General features: G+C 28.5%; 1 pseudogene across 1 annotated transcript; it reads right to left on the bottom strand.

Annotated features, from left to right (window-relative positions):
- Positions 1-2,525: 2,525 nt before the first annotated feature.
- LOC149491868 (EG45-like domain containing protein 2) lies at positions 2,526-14,534 on the bottom strand (annotated as a pseudogene). The gene is made up of 3 exons (XR_016319250.1): positions 14,285-14,534; positions 13,912-14,185; positions 2,526-2,767 (listed from the first exon to the last, which is right to left on the bottom strand). The product of XR_016319250.1 is annotated as an EG45-like domain containing protein 2 (transcript).
- Positions 14,535-14,842: the final 308 nt, after the last annotated feature.

The raw sequence follows: 14,842 nt of genomic DNA, 5'->3' as shown, positions 1-14,842 counted from the left end.
CAATGTAAAAGAAAGTGGATTTTGAATCGTTACTGACAGCTTATTTCGCAAATGTACGAATTCGCTGTAAGTAATATAGAGTGAGTAGAGTATCGTATCCACAGGGATTGTATACCAAGTACCAAAATTATATATCCTATTATTATTTAAACGATAGATGAGGAAATTGTTTATAGAAATTAAATTCAACAAGTAAAAATAAGAAGTTAAGCAAGCAATTATTGATTAAAGAAATCAAGGAAGTAAAACCACTAAGGGTTTTAATTTCACTTAACTCTATCCAATTTATTTCATTAGTTCATTGATCAATTTAATTATTCAAATAGGGGAAACAACCCAAAAATCACTAACAAGCTCTCCCGATGTATTGTTAGCTATTTTAACCCGGTCTAATTACCTATCTTCCAATAGCGCAATCAAACATGAATTAAATCATTAAGTTTTATGGTTTGTTTTGTGAATTCATAACCTAAAGTCATTAACTTATGAAAACCCCCCATGAGTCAAACCGTATAGCTTCCGCATCAAGTTATTATTCTCATGTGTTTTATTAACCTTTTCATATCAAAGATCCTTCTTCCGATAGTGATAATTGAAATAAATCAATCTAGGGGAAAATTCTGCCTAGAAGCATTAAGTTCATTAATAAATCATAACTTGAATAAAGAAAAATAAATCTAATTACATAAATTGGAAAATAGATTAAGCTACATCAAACCCCTAGTATAAGAACTTAATTACACATAGTACTTAAACAAAACTCAATAATACTTGATAAATATTCCATAATCAATAAGAATAATGAAAGAAATAAACAAGATTAAGAGTTAGAAATAAGAACTAGAGATAAATTGCTTGGATGACTTCCTTGAATCTTTGCACAACTCTTGAATACTTAACTTTAAAAGAAAATAAAACTATGTACAAGACTAAGAGAATGAGAGATGGAAGATGAGATGATGGAGTATGTAGTGTAACGTGTGTCTGTCTTTTGATCTCCCTACTCTTCTTTTCTATAGACTCTTTGAGAGAGGATTCCACATGGTCTTAATCATCAAAGTCTTCTTTTGTTAGGTTGTAAAGCTCTCTTTTTGGTCTCCATTTTCTTCAATTATGACTCACCCATGTGCATAGAATAGATCTTGGTTTGCATGTGAGGAAAGTTGTCCAAGATTAGCTCCATAAATTAGTGAAAGTTGGTTGGCAACTTTTGACTAAGTTTAGGATTCTTTGCTTGGCACGGGCGTGCACTGTAGCATGGGCATCTACTGTAGCACGGACGTGCTTAATGAATTTGTACCTTATTTTTGTCCTTTTTCTTGCCAAACCCTACATTTTCCCTCAAAATCAAGTGAGTTGTGTTTCAAGGAAGCTTTTAAATAAAAACATATCAATATTACATAAAAACTAATTAAATAAATTAAAAGCAATAGAAATTTTAATCAAAATCACAATAAAAATACTATAAAAATAACACTTATCAGTTACAACAAATTGAAGACTTCCAGTTCCAGTCTTCCACTATGGTATTATTTATGTGATTAATCATTTGCATTGTAATGGCCTTTAAGAAAATTGTACCCAAGAGTGCAAGTAATAGTTTATTTATTTATTGAAATGAATTTATTTATTGGAAACCCAACGAATCAAAATAAGATTTTAGATACATGACTCATGTAATTTTTAACTCTGTCACTATGTAATGCCTTCTCTCTCTGTCACTATTCTAATAAATGATAAGATCTCTACTCTCCTCAGAAAATTTTGTCGCTTGGATATAGATTTATAGAAGATGTCAGTGTTGCAAGTATGTTCTTTAAATTTTTTCATTAATGGTAATGGGCGATATTATATTTAACTTGATTTGTTGAGATTGGGTGAATAGAGCTGTATCTTGTAAGCAAAAGAGCGTGTTTGAAGTTATTATTGAAGTTACTATTTCTGGTTCTGTTTACGTACTACAAAAACTTTATTAGGCGTGTTATAACTTTTTCTCTCCAAAATTTTACCTTTTAACATTGTTCTTTATATTGATGTATTTCAGTTCAGGTTTTTTCAACTTAACATTCTTCCGTTAGGATTGAATGTTTTTGGAAAAGCCTATTGGCTTGGGTTTAGTTTTGCTTAAGTTTTTTTAAGTTTTTTCCTAGTAATTTTAATTAATAAAGTTAAAATTTTGCTGATAAAAAAAATTATTACAAAATCGATTACCACTTCTACAATATAATGGCTACTAACAATTGAATGGTAATAGAAATTTCAATCCCATTACCATTCAACTTACTAAACAGGCTGTTAGAATATTAGGTTAAGACTAGCTAATATTGCAATTGATTCGGTTAATAATTTTTAATCTTCTTTTCATGGGTAATACAAAAAGAAAAAAAAAATCAAGTTATTAGATATTCCCAATAATTTTAAAATATTACGGTTATTATTACTGATTAATTGAATTCTTAGAATTCAGAGTCAAAGTATGTAGTCCAAAATATTAGAGGTAACCAATTAAAATTAAAAAGAGGAGATGAGAGTTGATTTCTCTTTCATTCAAGATAAACTATAAACAAACCAGCTGATATTACATGAAGAAGATATGTATATATAGATGCTGCATTACTGAACATCATCCTTACACTCTTCACACATTCTCTATTTATTTTCCCCTTTTTATTTATTTATATTTTGGTGTTGGACATGATAAGAAACTTGCTAGGGGAACTACAAACAAGCTTCTCCTGTTAATGCCATTTACGACTTTCCTTACACCCTGCATATTAAACAAAGATAGTCAAAATCCATCCATAATTTAATTACTTGATTATATATATATATAGATATAGATATGTAAAACCAAGTGAAGTGGAGTTACCAGCTAATCCAACTTGGAGTGATGGAGCATCAGGATCAGCAATGATGGCATAAGCATCGTCAGAAATCTGAAAAGTTGTCTCGCAGTTGGGCAGTAATCAGCTACTCTTACATCGACAGAGGTGTGCCTTTGCAAGGTTTGCTTGCGTCGGTGGACTTGATGCACCTCACTCTCAGAGTCTGTTTACATCTATCCCCATTCTCCCATAAGGCGTCATTACTAGCCACCAGCGTAGTCGGCAGTGGATCATCTCCGTAACACTGGTTGGCTATTCCAAAACAGAGGAACACCATCATATATTAATTACAGAATAGTTTTGGTATCTAATAATTTTTCCATATAATATATAGATCTGTATATACTTACGAGTGTAAGGTGGATCATAGACAGAAACAGTTCCTAGAGCACCGCCATGCGAATACCGGAAGCACCCCCCTCGCCGTTGGCACCACCCTCTTCAGCACCATTGTCATCGTTCACTCGAATGGCAAATGCAACTGAGGCAAGGTATCCCACCATGCACAACATAAGCAATACTTTCATTGCCTTTCCCATCATTTTAGTTTTGGTTGCTCTCTATGATTAATGGACACTTAATGTGATTGAAAGCTAAACACATTACCTCCCTATTTATAGAGATTCAGCAACGCCATAAATATGCATGGGGTAATAATAGGGCTTAAAGCACCCACAAAATTAAATAATCATTACAATGTACATGTTGGTAGTCTTTGATTTGTTGCTTGTAAATGATCAACAATGACTTAAATTTGCACAATAAAAAAAAAAAAAGTAAGTTGCACATCTGTCCAAATAAAAAAAATAAATCAAAAAAATAAAACAATTAATAATCACGTAAATTTATAAGGTATAAATAACAAACAATGTCATTTTCACAACTATAACTATCGTATACAATTTTTTTGTCATGATATTCATGATAGAGTGTTATACCATACCCCGCTTTACATCAATTTGTTTTTAATTTTTGCTTCAAAAGAAAAATCTTTTTTTCTAATTTTCATTTTTTTGTGATTTTTTTTTCTAATTTTCTTTTATAATATATGTACTTATGAAAAAAGAGAGTGTCAGACTCCTTGGAACATTTGTTTCAAAAAAAAATTTTCATCTTTTTTATTTTTTTCTAGTTAAAAAGATATTTATATTTTTCATTTGTCTTATTCACAAATGTTTTTCATAAATAAAACTTCTGATGTTATAAATTGTTCACTAAATTATAAAGTATGTTGAGCTATTTCTTGTGAATGAAAGATATAGTAAATATTTAGTTTTTGTAAGACATTCGTACATATAGAGTGAGATTTGATATAAACCTAAATTTTTCAATTAGGTGGCATCCAACAAAATAAAGTTGAATCACTAAATAAAAAATAAAAATAGAGAATTTAAACGTGTTAACTTTAACATAAAGATTATATTAAAAAAAATTAAGTACAAAAATAATTTTTCAAACCATGTGTCATCCAACTAAGCAAGCCACTAAACAAAAGTGAAATCCACTAGAAATTTAAATTGATTGACCAAACTGAAAATTAAAATAAAAAAACATTAAAAATTATTTTTGATTTGAAACCAAAAAAAAAAAAAAAAAGGGGTGGAGGAAGATCATTTTTGTTGCTAATCTGCCACCATCTGCATTGTGAAAGTGCTGAATACAATAACATCCACCTCCATCCTTTCTCCACAAAAGAAAGATCTTTTGTTGATTTGCTGATAGGTTATACACAGAACATACCAAGATTCTAAAAGAAGCAAATTGTTAAACCATAAAGCATCATGCTCGCATATTTTTCATATACAATTCTGCATATTCTTGTTGTAAGAGAACCATTTGACTCGTCATGCGTTTGCTTATAATATTCCCAAGGGACATCTTTGAACCAATTAGCAATTTCTGTTATTATTGTACATGCAAATGTACAAGTGGTTGTTTAATGGAAACTACTAATATAAAATTGCACAAACTATCAAAGCAAGAGATATGGATAGATGAAAAAAGGATTTTAGTTAACGACTGCTTACTAATATCTCTGTTCCATAATATTTGTCACATTTGAGAAAATAGTTTGTTCCAAATTACTTATCACATTTGTGATTTCAAGGAGTTTGTATATGACCAATAATTATTACTTCAGTTTAATGGTTTTAGTTGAGAATTAATATTAAATTAAGGGTAATATAGCCAATTTACTCAATAATTTATTATAACTTAGACACATTTATATTTTTTTAAGGCACGCGAAATTTTAAACGTGATAAGTATTATGTAACAAATTAGTAGTTAATTAGGTAAAAATATGATACAAAACAATGGGTGGTGCACTGCTTTTATGTCCACTTACAAAATTAATTCATCACCAGTCATTTACCCACAGATTAGATACTCTCAATATGATATATTTGTGTCATCCCATTATATATGAATACATCATAATCATTAACAAAAATGTATTCCCTCTATCCACAAATATAAATGCTATAATTTTTTAGATTATGGTACAAAATTTCAATGATTTAACTAAATTATCATTTATCTCACATTATTAATAATTAATGTGTTTAATATACTCCATCTGTCCCATTATTTTGTCCTACTTTCTTTTTTTCATCCGTTCCAAATCATTATCTTGTTTCCTATTTTTTTTTTTTAGAAATGAATTATATTTAAAAATTACTATTTTATCCATATTTAATGTGCTACTTTGTCGACAATTATAATAGTCAAACTACTGTATTATCATTAATTAAATTATATAAGCAAAACTAACACATTAACCTTTAAAATTCTCCAATAAAATTCTATTGAATCAAATCTTTAATTAATTTCAAAAATAATGTATTATGAATCATTTAATTTTTTATGGACGTTAACATAAGGATGTATTAGGAAAAAATGAGGCAAAAATTATAATTTAATTAGCAATTTAATGTGATTGACAGCTAAAACACACCCTCCCCATTTATAAAGAGTCAGCAACGCCATTGGGTAATAAAATAGGGCATAAAGTACCCACTTAGATGATGGAATCACAAAAAACATAGCATATTTACAGTCTCTTGCTTAATTGGATACCCACATAGATTTGCATTAATTGGAGTTTCTTGCTTAATCGCACAAATTGCTTAATTAGATAAGCATCCAATAAGGTACACAAAAATAGGACTTAATTAATGTATCCTCTAATAAGAATTTTTTTAAAAAATCACCTTCAAAATTACATTTTTTTCTTTTTTATTCATTGAAATGTCTAATGGATCGAAAGAACATTGTGAGATATACAACAGGAATAGTCATTCCATTTACTTACTAAATTGGTAAAAATTCTTATGGTAAAAAAATATTTCAATCTGAAACTTTTTGTTTAACACATAAGTGACAAGACCAACTAAAACACACCGATTGACTTGATTACATTTTTCTTTAAAATCATTATATATAACATACAAATAATGGAATCACACAAGTATAGCATATTGAGAGTGCTTTCACCTAACAAGAAAGCACCCATTAGCTAAATTTCCTTTTCATCTATCCATGGAACAAATGTAATGAAACGGTTACAGTATCTCCCTTTGATATTTTGTAATTTTATATAAGACACCTTTTTCCATTAGGAAAACTAATATCCCTAAATTTTACTTGTTTCATTCTGCCATAGTTTCAATCACATGAATTCATTACCAATTGGTTCAAAGATGTTCCCTTGGAAATGTTAAAACCAACACACGACAAGTCAAATGGTCCTCTAACAACAAGAATGTGCAGAATTTTTTGTATGAAAAATAAGTGGTCATGGCTCTTAATATTTGACAGTTTGCTTCTTTTAGGTTAACCTTTTACTTACACATCTTGAATGTTCCTTGTATACCCGTCAGGAATTTGTAACAATTTTCAAGAAAATATCTATCTTTCGTTTGTGGAGACATGATGGAAGTAGATAGTATCATTATACATATCTATAGTGCCTTCCATAATGGCATGGAATCTATCCATTAATGAAATTCTTAGTTCCATCCGAATAAGTTTGGATCTTTTAGGGCTTCTCTATCTAACTTTTATCCATCATTCATTCATATCACTATATATCTGTATAATCAAACATGATTAAGATACTTGTTTATTGAATTAATTTTTATAAAATATCAAATACGCCCTTGAATTAAAGGTTGTTTATTGGATTTTTTTTTTTAATAAAAGACAACGAATACTCTCGAATTAAAGTAATGAATTTACTTTATTGATTTTGTCATAATATTACACTCACTTGGTGAATATTACATCTTTTTGAAAATTTATTAGGAATAGAATTAAGATTGAAAAATAATTTTTATTTTGTCATAATTCATCATTGTTCGCAAATATTAAAATTAACCATATCATTATCTTAAGGAAAATCCTTATTTAATAAAATAATTAATTGTATAAATTAATTTACAGTAAATTTATTAATAAGAGTAGTTTAGTCTTTTTACAAATTCGCTATTATATCCCTTCTATTATTCTTATCAACCAAATACATGAATATAATTTGAATTGTTTCTCCATGCATACTAAACACAGTAATATATTTCATTCCTTACTTTATATTAAAACATAGCATTAAAATTATATATAAAACTTTGGTTTTCAGCCAAATGCATAGATTCCTTAAAGTTTACGCAATTGGTTTTGTATAATATGAGTTTCAATATTCATTGACATAAATTCATGCAAGTCGTCCCTTTGAACCCATATTATTTGCTAAGTTTATATATTAAGTCTCGTTTTATACTCTTAGAATTATTTAAATTTTTTTTTTGCAGTTATATCTTGAAACATCAAGCATTCTCTAAGGCAAATTGAATATTTTCACCACCCAAATAATTTTTTTCCTCCGACCATTTTTTGGGTATAGCATTATGAGACGGAAACTAAAAGTAACGTGGCATTGCAAGAGTTGGAATCATGAAGTCCATATCGGTATGAAGTGAGACAAAAAAAAACCTATTTAACATTTGATAAATATAGGTCTATACATATATAAGTATGGAACAAACTGTTTTGATATCCATATTAGTAAGATTAATTAATAAGCCGTTGATGTTTTTTTTTTTAAATAATTAGTATTCTTTGAGTATGAGATTAGTCTTATTGAGTTTTTTGTTTTAACAACTGTAGTGTCACGGAATAATGCAATTTAAAATTCAAAGATAAGAAAGAGGGAGATGAAAATTGATTTATCTTTCACTCAAGATAAACTATAAACAAAATCATATGATATTACATGAAGATATGTATAGATGGATGCTACATTACTGAACATCATCCTTACACTCTTCACAAATTCTTTATTTATTTTTTCCCTTTTTATTTATTTATATTTTTATGTCGGAGATAATAGGAAACTTGCTTGGGGAACTACCCACAAGCTTCTCCTGTTAATGCCATTTATGACTTTCCTTACACCCTGCATATTAAACAAAGATAATCACAATCCATCCATAATTTAATTACTTGATTATATTATATATATGTAAAACCAAGTGAAGTGGAGTTACAAGCTATATCCAACTTGGATTGATGGAGCATCAGGATCAGCAATCTTGGCATAAGCATCATGAGAAATCTGAAAAGTTGTCTTGCAGTCTGGGCAGTAATCAGCTACTCTTACATCGACAGAGGTATGCCTTTGCAAGGTTTGCTTGCGTCGGAGGAACTAATGCACCTCACTCTCAAAGTCTTTGTACATTTATCCCCACCATCCCATAAGGCTTCACTTACTCTAGCCAACAGCGTAAGTGAATCACTTCCGTAACGCTGGGTGGCTATTCCAAAACAGAGGAACACCATCATATTTAATTACAGCATAGTTTTAGTATCTAATAATTTTTCCATATACATATATAGATCTATATATACTTACGATAGGAAGGTACATAGGCAGAAGCAGTGCCATTGACATTACCGGAAGCACCCCCCTCGCCGTTGGCACCACCCTCTTCAGCACCATTGTCATCGTTCACTCGAATGGCAAATGCAACTGAGGCAAGGTATCCCACCATGCACAACATAAGCAATACTTTCATTGCCTTTCCCCATGATTTTAGTTTTGGTTGCTCTCTATGATTAAATTGGCACTTAAATGTGATTGAAAGCTAAACACATTATCTCCCTATTTATAGAGATTCAGCAACGCCATAAATATGCATGGGGTAATAAGATAGGGCTTAAAGCACCCACAAAATTAAATAATCATTACAATGTAGAAGATGGGATCACACAAATATTGCATGCTGGTAGTCTTTGATTTGTTGTAATTTGTAAATGATCAACAATGACATCAATTTGCATAATTAAAAAAACAAATTGTCCAAATCATTAAAATTTATAAATTATGAAATTTATTTACATCATTAAAGTTATATAAATTGTTACTTAAGCTATTAATTCTCTAACGTTATATTAATCAATTACATTTAAGACAGTTTAATTCAATCATAAATTAATTTATTTTCAAATAAATATAAAAACAAACAATCAAGCCATACACATATCATTAATTTGGAATCTTACGTGGCAACACCAACAAATTCTACCTGCTATATATATATATATATATATATATATATATATATATATATATATATATTGATTTGATAATTGATAACTGCAAACCGTGTTAAATAATTTTAAAGAAAGAGACAAAAATAAAGTTTGAGTAAGAACTACTAACCTCTTTAGTGGAAATAGTTAAATTCTGAACTTTTAAGAAAAAAATGAATAATTTATTTAAAAGCAGAAACCAATACACATTTGCCAAAGATACAGAAGAATATAGTGATACAACTTATATGTATAATATTTCTAAGAAAGCTAAAGTTTTTCTCGAGAGTAAACAATTTAAAATTAAAAAAAAAAAACAGCACCATTTAAAAATAAAAAAACAAACTAATACATTAATACATGAATAATCAAATCAAACCAAACAAAAAACACTAATTTAAAATAAATCCAAACCAAATCAATACATTAATACATTAAAAATCAAATCAAATTATGCCAAGTAGAAGCCTAACTGGAAAAATATACCACATGCCAAATTAAAATGTCAAGTCGATATGCCACATGTAACTTTCTAAAAAAACAACGCTTGCTCATATATATATATATATATATATATATATATATATATATATATATATTGATTTGAATAAATTTATAACGTTTTTTCCTAAATCACACGTTCAAGCATGTGCAAGTAGAAGCACCACGGATCAGATCAGACAAATTACCAATTAAGGGCTTCTATTATCATGAAAATAGCAATTGGTTACACTTGATTAATTCATAAAATTTGATAATTCATTCTATATGGAACAATTTTCTTCTCTAATAATAAAAAATTGATAATTTGCAAAAAGATAATTATTTTTTGTGTTATATAATATGAATTTTAATCTATGTAGCACGAAGATATGAAAACCCGAAACCAGGTATGAAAAATAAATATAAATTCAAACTTACATGGTGGAAATTGTCTTTTATTAAAAAATATTTTTAAAAACATGAATACGACCGGGTGTCTCAATGAAAATGGTAAGAATTAATAATTTGCAAACGTGATTATTTGTCATTATACATTGTTTATATCTAATAGTGAAATAATTAAAAAATGTGTTTACAATAGCTTTGTTAATAATTAGAAAATAGTAATTAAAAAATAAAAAATAATGGTTAAACCAATTGAGTGTTAATATAAAAATACCTTATTACTTTCCTTCCTTATTTTTTTCCTTATTTATTTTTTTCCCTCCCTTGTCCTTATAAAGTGTAAGGAATGTTTGTTGGAGCCCCTTAGTGCTTGGAATCTAAGCTTGATTTTCATTGTTTGACATTAATTTAAAGCTTGATTCTATTTAGATTAGTTACTTGAAATCTAAGAAATGTTATAAATTAAAAATTGTGTCCTCTTGGTTAAATTTAAATATTAATCACTTTTATTTTAATTATATTTACTCGAACTGGATTTGATTTTCGTATTATTAACTTGTATATTGTGCGAAAGCAAAAGAACTGAAGGAAAATAAAATAAAAATTTTTAACTTTTATTAACTCAAGCTTTAAAATTTTTTAAACTTTTATTTGACTTCATAACTTTGAAACTTTTTTTAAAATTATTGGCAAAAAAATGAAAATAAATAAAAAAATTTTAAGTGTAAAAAATTTGAAATTCCAAAGTCATAATATCTAGTAATTAAAGAGTTTTTATCATTGGGCACTTATATTGAAAACAAAGAGAAATATGATGATAAGAAAACGACAATTCAGTGGCTGATGGGAGAGATATGTGTCCATGTATGGAAACTGAATTATGGATAAACTGAAAAGAAGAGAAGAAGATATTTAGGATTTGGAAGTAGGTTTTCTCGGTTGAAAGGGATTTTTTGACGAAAGCACCTGGTTTTAAAATTCTGTGTGCCAATATCATATCAACTGTGCTTTCTTCAAATATTAGACCATAATTTCAGACAAATTTTAAAATTGTTTTTGTAAAATATCAAATAATTTCCATTAGGTATGAAGTTTATATAATAAAATAACAATTATTTTAATTATCCATTCATATATTTTGCATATAAATTAATTAGAGCTTTGTTAAAATGGCACAAATTGTACCTGACACGATCTATAGCCATTTACAATTACACTTTTAGTGTAACATTGGTAATATCTAAATTGCTAAAAAGTTTTATAATGGTGTTACAGTCTTTTCATTTATATCGGGTCAAGTTAATTAATATTTTGTTCATAAAAAATTTTATTCATATGTGAAATTGAGAATTAAATTTTTTTTCTAATTATTTTATATAAAATAAACTGTGATGTATTAATTTTAACTTGCTGATATGATCTCGTAAAATTATAAAATGTATATACGTGAATATAAAATATATAAGTAGTTTTTAATTTAAAAATCTTTAGATTCAATTTTATTATATATATTGGTATTAACTATAGATATCTCTAGTCCACTGAACTATGATTAAATCATGTTTGCTCTGAATCAGTCTGCTAAAAGGTAAAGGCTTACAGCGAATATTTGATCTATAAGAATCGAACTCTCGGTTCCATTTAAAGGAGAATATGTGAACCACTCATTAATCTTATTATATACTCATTTCAATTTTTTGATAACCTTATTATATACTCAAATTATCAATGTTTAAGGTTTTTCTTATTCTATTTTAAGTGTTATTAAGACTTAATAAAAAATTTATTGCAATACTTTTTATCGTTATTTATTGCAACGCATCGATATTAAAGTAAAATGTAAAAATTAAAAGGAGATTGAGGTAATTTAAAATGAAATTTTATAAAATTAAAATAAATTAATATTTTTTTTTTGTAAATATGAAAAGCTTAGAGTTGAGCTTGAGGGAGGGAATAAGTTGATAATGTTGATTGATTATATATATAGAGAGAGAAAGATAATGTTTGGTATTAATTAATTGTTTAGTTGAATTAAATAATATCATTTTGTTATCACATTGACTTAAATATTTAGCAATTTTATCCGATTTATAAAATTACCTTGACATTATATATGAATTACTAGTAATTTATGGATTGATTCTATTTAAAAAATTAATTTTGCAGGTGATCGTTTCAAAATTGATGAAAAAATATTTATGACCGTCAATTGCGACCGTGTGTTTGTGTAATTGCGACCATACTACTGTCGTAATTGAAAATTCAAAATTTGAAACCAAAATACAGTCGTCTATAACTAAATGCGGTCGCTAATCTGGTCTCAAATGCCAATTGTCTATTACATATAACTTTTGCGACAATTGTGGCCACGATTTTCATTAATGAAAATCAAAAATTATTTTAATTTATAATTATTTTTTGGTAATACAATTTTGATTGAAATAGGAAGTCACTAAAATCAATTAAATTAAATATTTATATATTATAGATTATGGATAATATAATATATTTTTTTAAAAAATTTATTTTAAAATGTTAGTGGAGTATGTATATATACATATGTATGGTCATTTATAGTCTATCTATAATATAGAATCTCTCGCCTAAGTATTTGATCTTGAGATTTTTCTCTTGCAGGTATATTACGTGATTTTAGTGTAATCAGCAAATTTTGTGTTTTTTTTTTCCCTTTTGTTAAGGAAAATAAACAAACTATGGTAAGAAATCAAATCAAAGATCAGTACAAACAAGTATTAGCTAAGCACTTGCAAAAACAAGACAATCTTTAATAACAAGACCAAAATAAGATAAATCATATTGCACCTTACTAATGGCTCGAACTGAAGAAAGAGCAAAATTGTATATTCTCTTAGGCATGAATAGCCAAATATAAATACATGTGATTTACAAAAGATAATGATGGAAATCATAAAATATACAACTATAAAGCTACGACACTGTGATGGGTGCATCTATCATGACTAGGAGTAAGGGAATATGACAACTATACAAAGAATATAATAGCTATACAAAGATAGCTCTTTACACGAACAACAGCGAGAGAGTCTAATTTGAAGATAGCACGAGCGATGCAAAAGTCTAATTTCGCTTTTCTTTAATCTCTCTGCCATTACAGTTGTCATGCAAGTTCATTGAAATGTCTTTTTGGAAGAAAATGATTGTCCAGCATTGATGTGCTTATGGCAATTTGATGTTTTCTTTTTACATAGTTTATTTGCTTGCTTACTGTTATTTTTGATCTTGATTGTGCTTACTGTCATTTTTGTTCTTGATTGAACATCATCCTTACACTCTTCACACATTCTTTATTTATTTTCCCTTTTTTATTGATTTATATTTTGGTGTTGGACATGATAAGAAACTTGCTAGGGGAACTACACACAAGCTTCTCCTGTTAATGCCATTTACGACTTCCCTTACACCCTGCATATTAAACAAAGATAGTCAAAATCCATCCATAATTTAATTACTTGATTATATATATATATATATATATATATATATGTAAAACCAAGTGAAGTGGAGTTACCAGCTATATCCAACTTGGAGTGATGGAGCATTAGGATCGGCAATCTTGGCATAAGCATCGTCAGAAATCTGAAAAGTTGTCTCGCAGTTTGGGCAGTAATCAGCTACTCTTACATCGACAGAGGTGTGCTTTTTGCAAGGTTTGCTTGCGTCGGCGGACTTAATGCACCTCACTCTCAGAGTCTGTTTACATCTATCCCCACCCTCCCATAAGGCGTCATTTACAGTAGCCACCAGCGTAGTCGTCAGTGGATCATCTCCGTAACACTGGTTGGCTATTCCAAAACAGAGGAACACCATCATATATTAATTAAAGAATAGTTTTGGTATCTAATAATTTTTCCATATACATATATAGATCTGTATATAATTACGAGTGTAAGGTGGATCATAGACAGAAACACTTCCTAGAGAACCGGCATTGCCATTACCGGAAGCACCCCCTCGCCGTTGGCACCACCCTCTTCAGCACCATTGTCATCGTTCACTCGAATGGCAAATGCAACTGAGGCAAGGTATCCCACCATGCACAACATAAGCAATACTTTCATTGCCTTTCCCATGATTTTAGTTTTGGTTGCTCTGTATGATTAAATTGGCACTTTAATGTGATTGCAAGCTAAACACATTACCTCCCTATTTATAGAGATTCAGCAACGCCATAAATATGCATGGGGTAATAAGATAGGGCTTAAAGCACCCACAAAATTAAATAATCATTGCAATGTAGAAGATGGGATCACACAAACATAGCATGTTGGTAGTCTTTGATTTCTTGCAATTTGTAAATGATCAACAACGACTTAAATTTGCACAATAAAAAAAATAATCGTAAATTGCACGCCTATCCAAATAAAATAAAATAAATCAAAAAAATAAAACAATTAATAATCACGTAAATTTATAAGGTATAAATAACAACAATGTCATTT

This window comes from Jatropha curcas, unplaced genomic scaffold, assembly GCF_041381405.1.
Source record: "Jatropha curcas cultivar XTBG-Jc1 unplaced genomic scaffold, XTBG_Jcur_1.0 HiC_scaffold_313_pilon, whole genome shotgun sequence".
Lineage (NCBI taxonomy): Eukaryota > Viridiplantae > Streptophyta > Magnoliopsida > Malpighiales > Euphorbiaceae > Jatropha > Jatropha curcas.
This window is presented reverse-complemented; position numbering and strand designations above follow the sequence as displayed.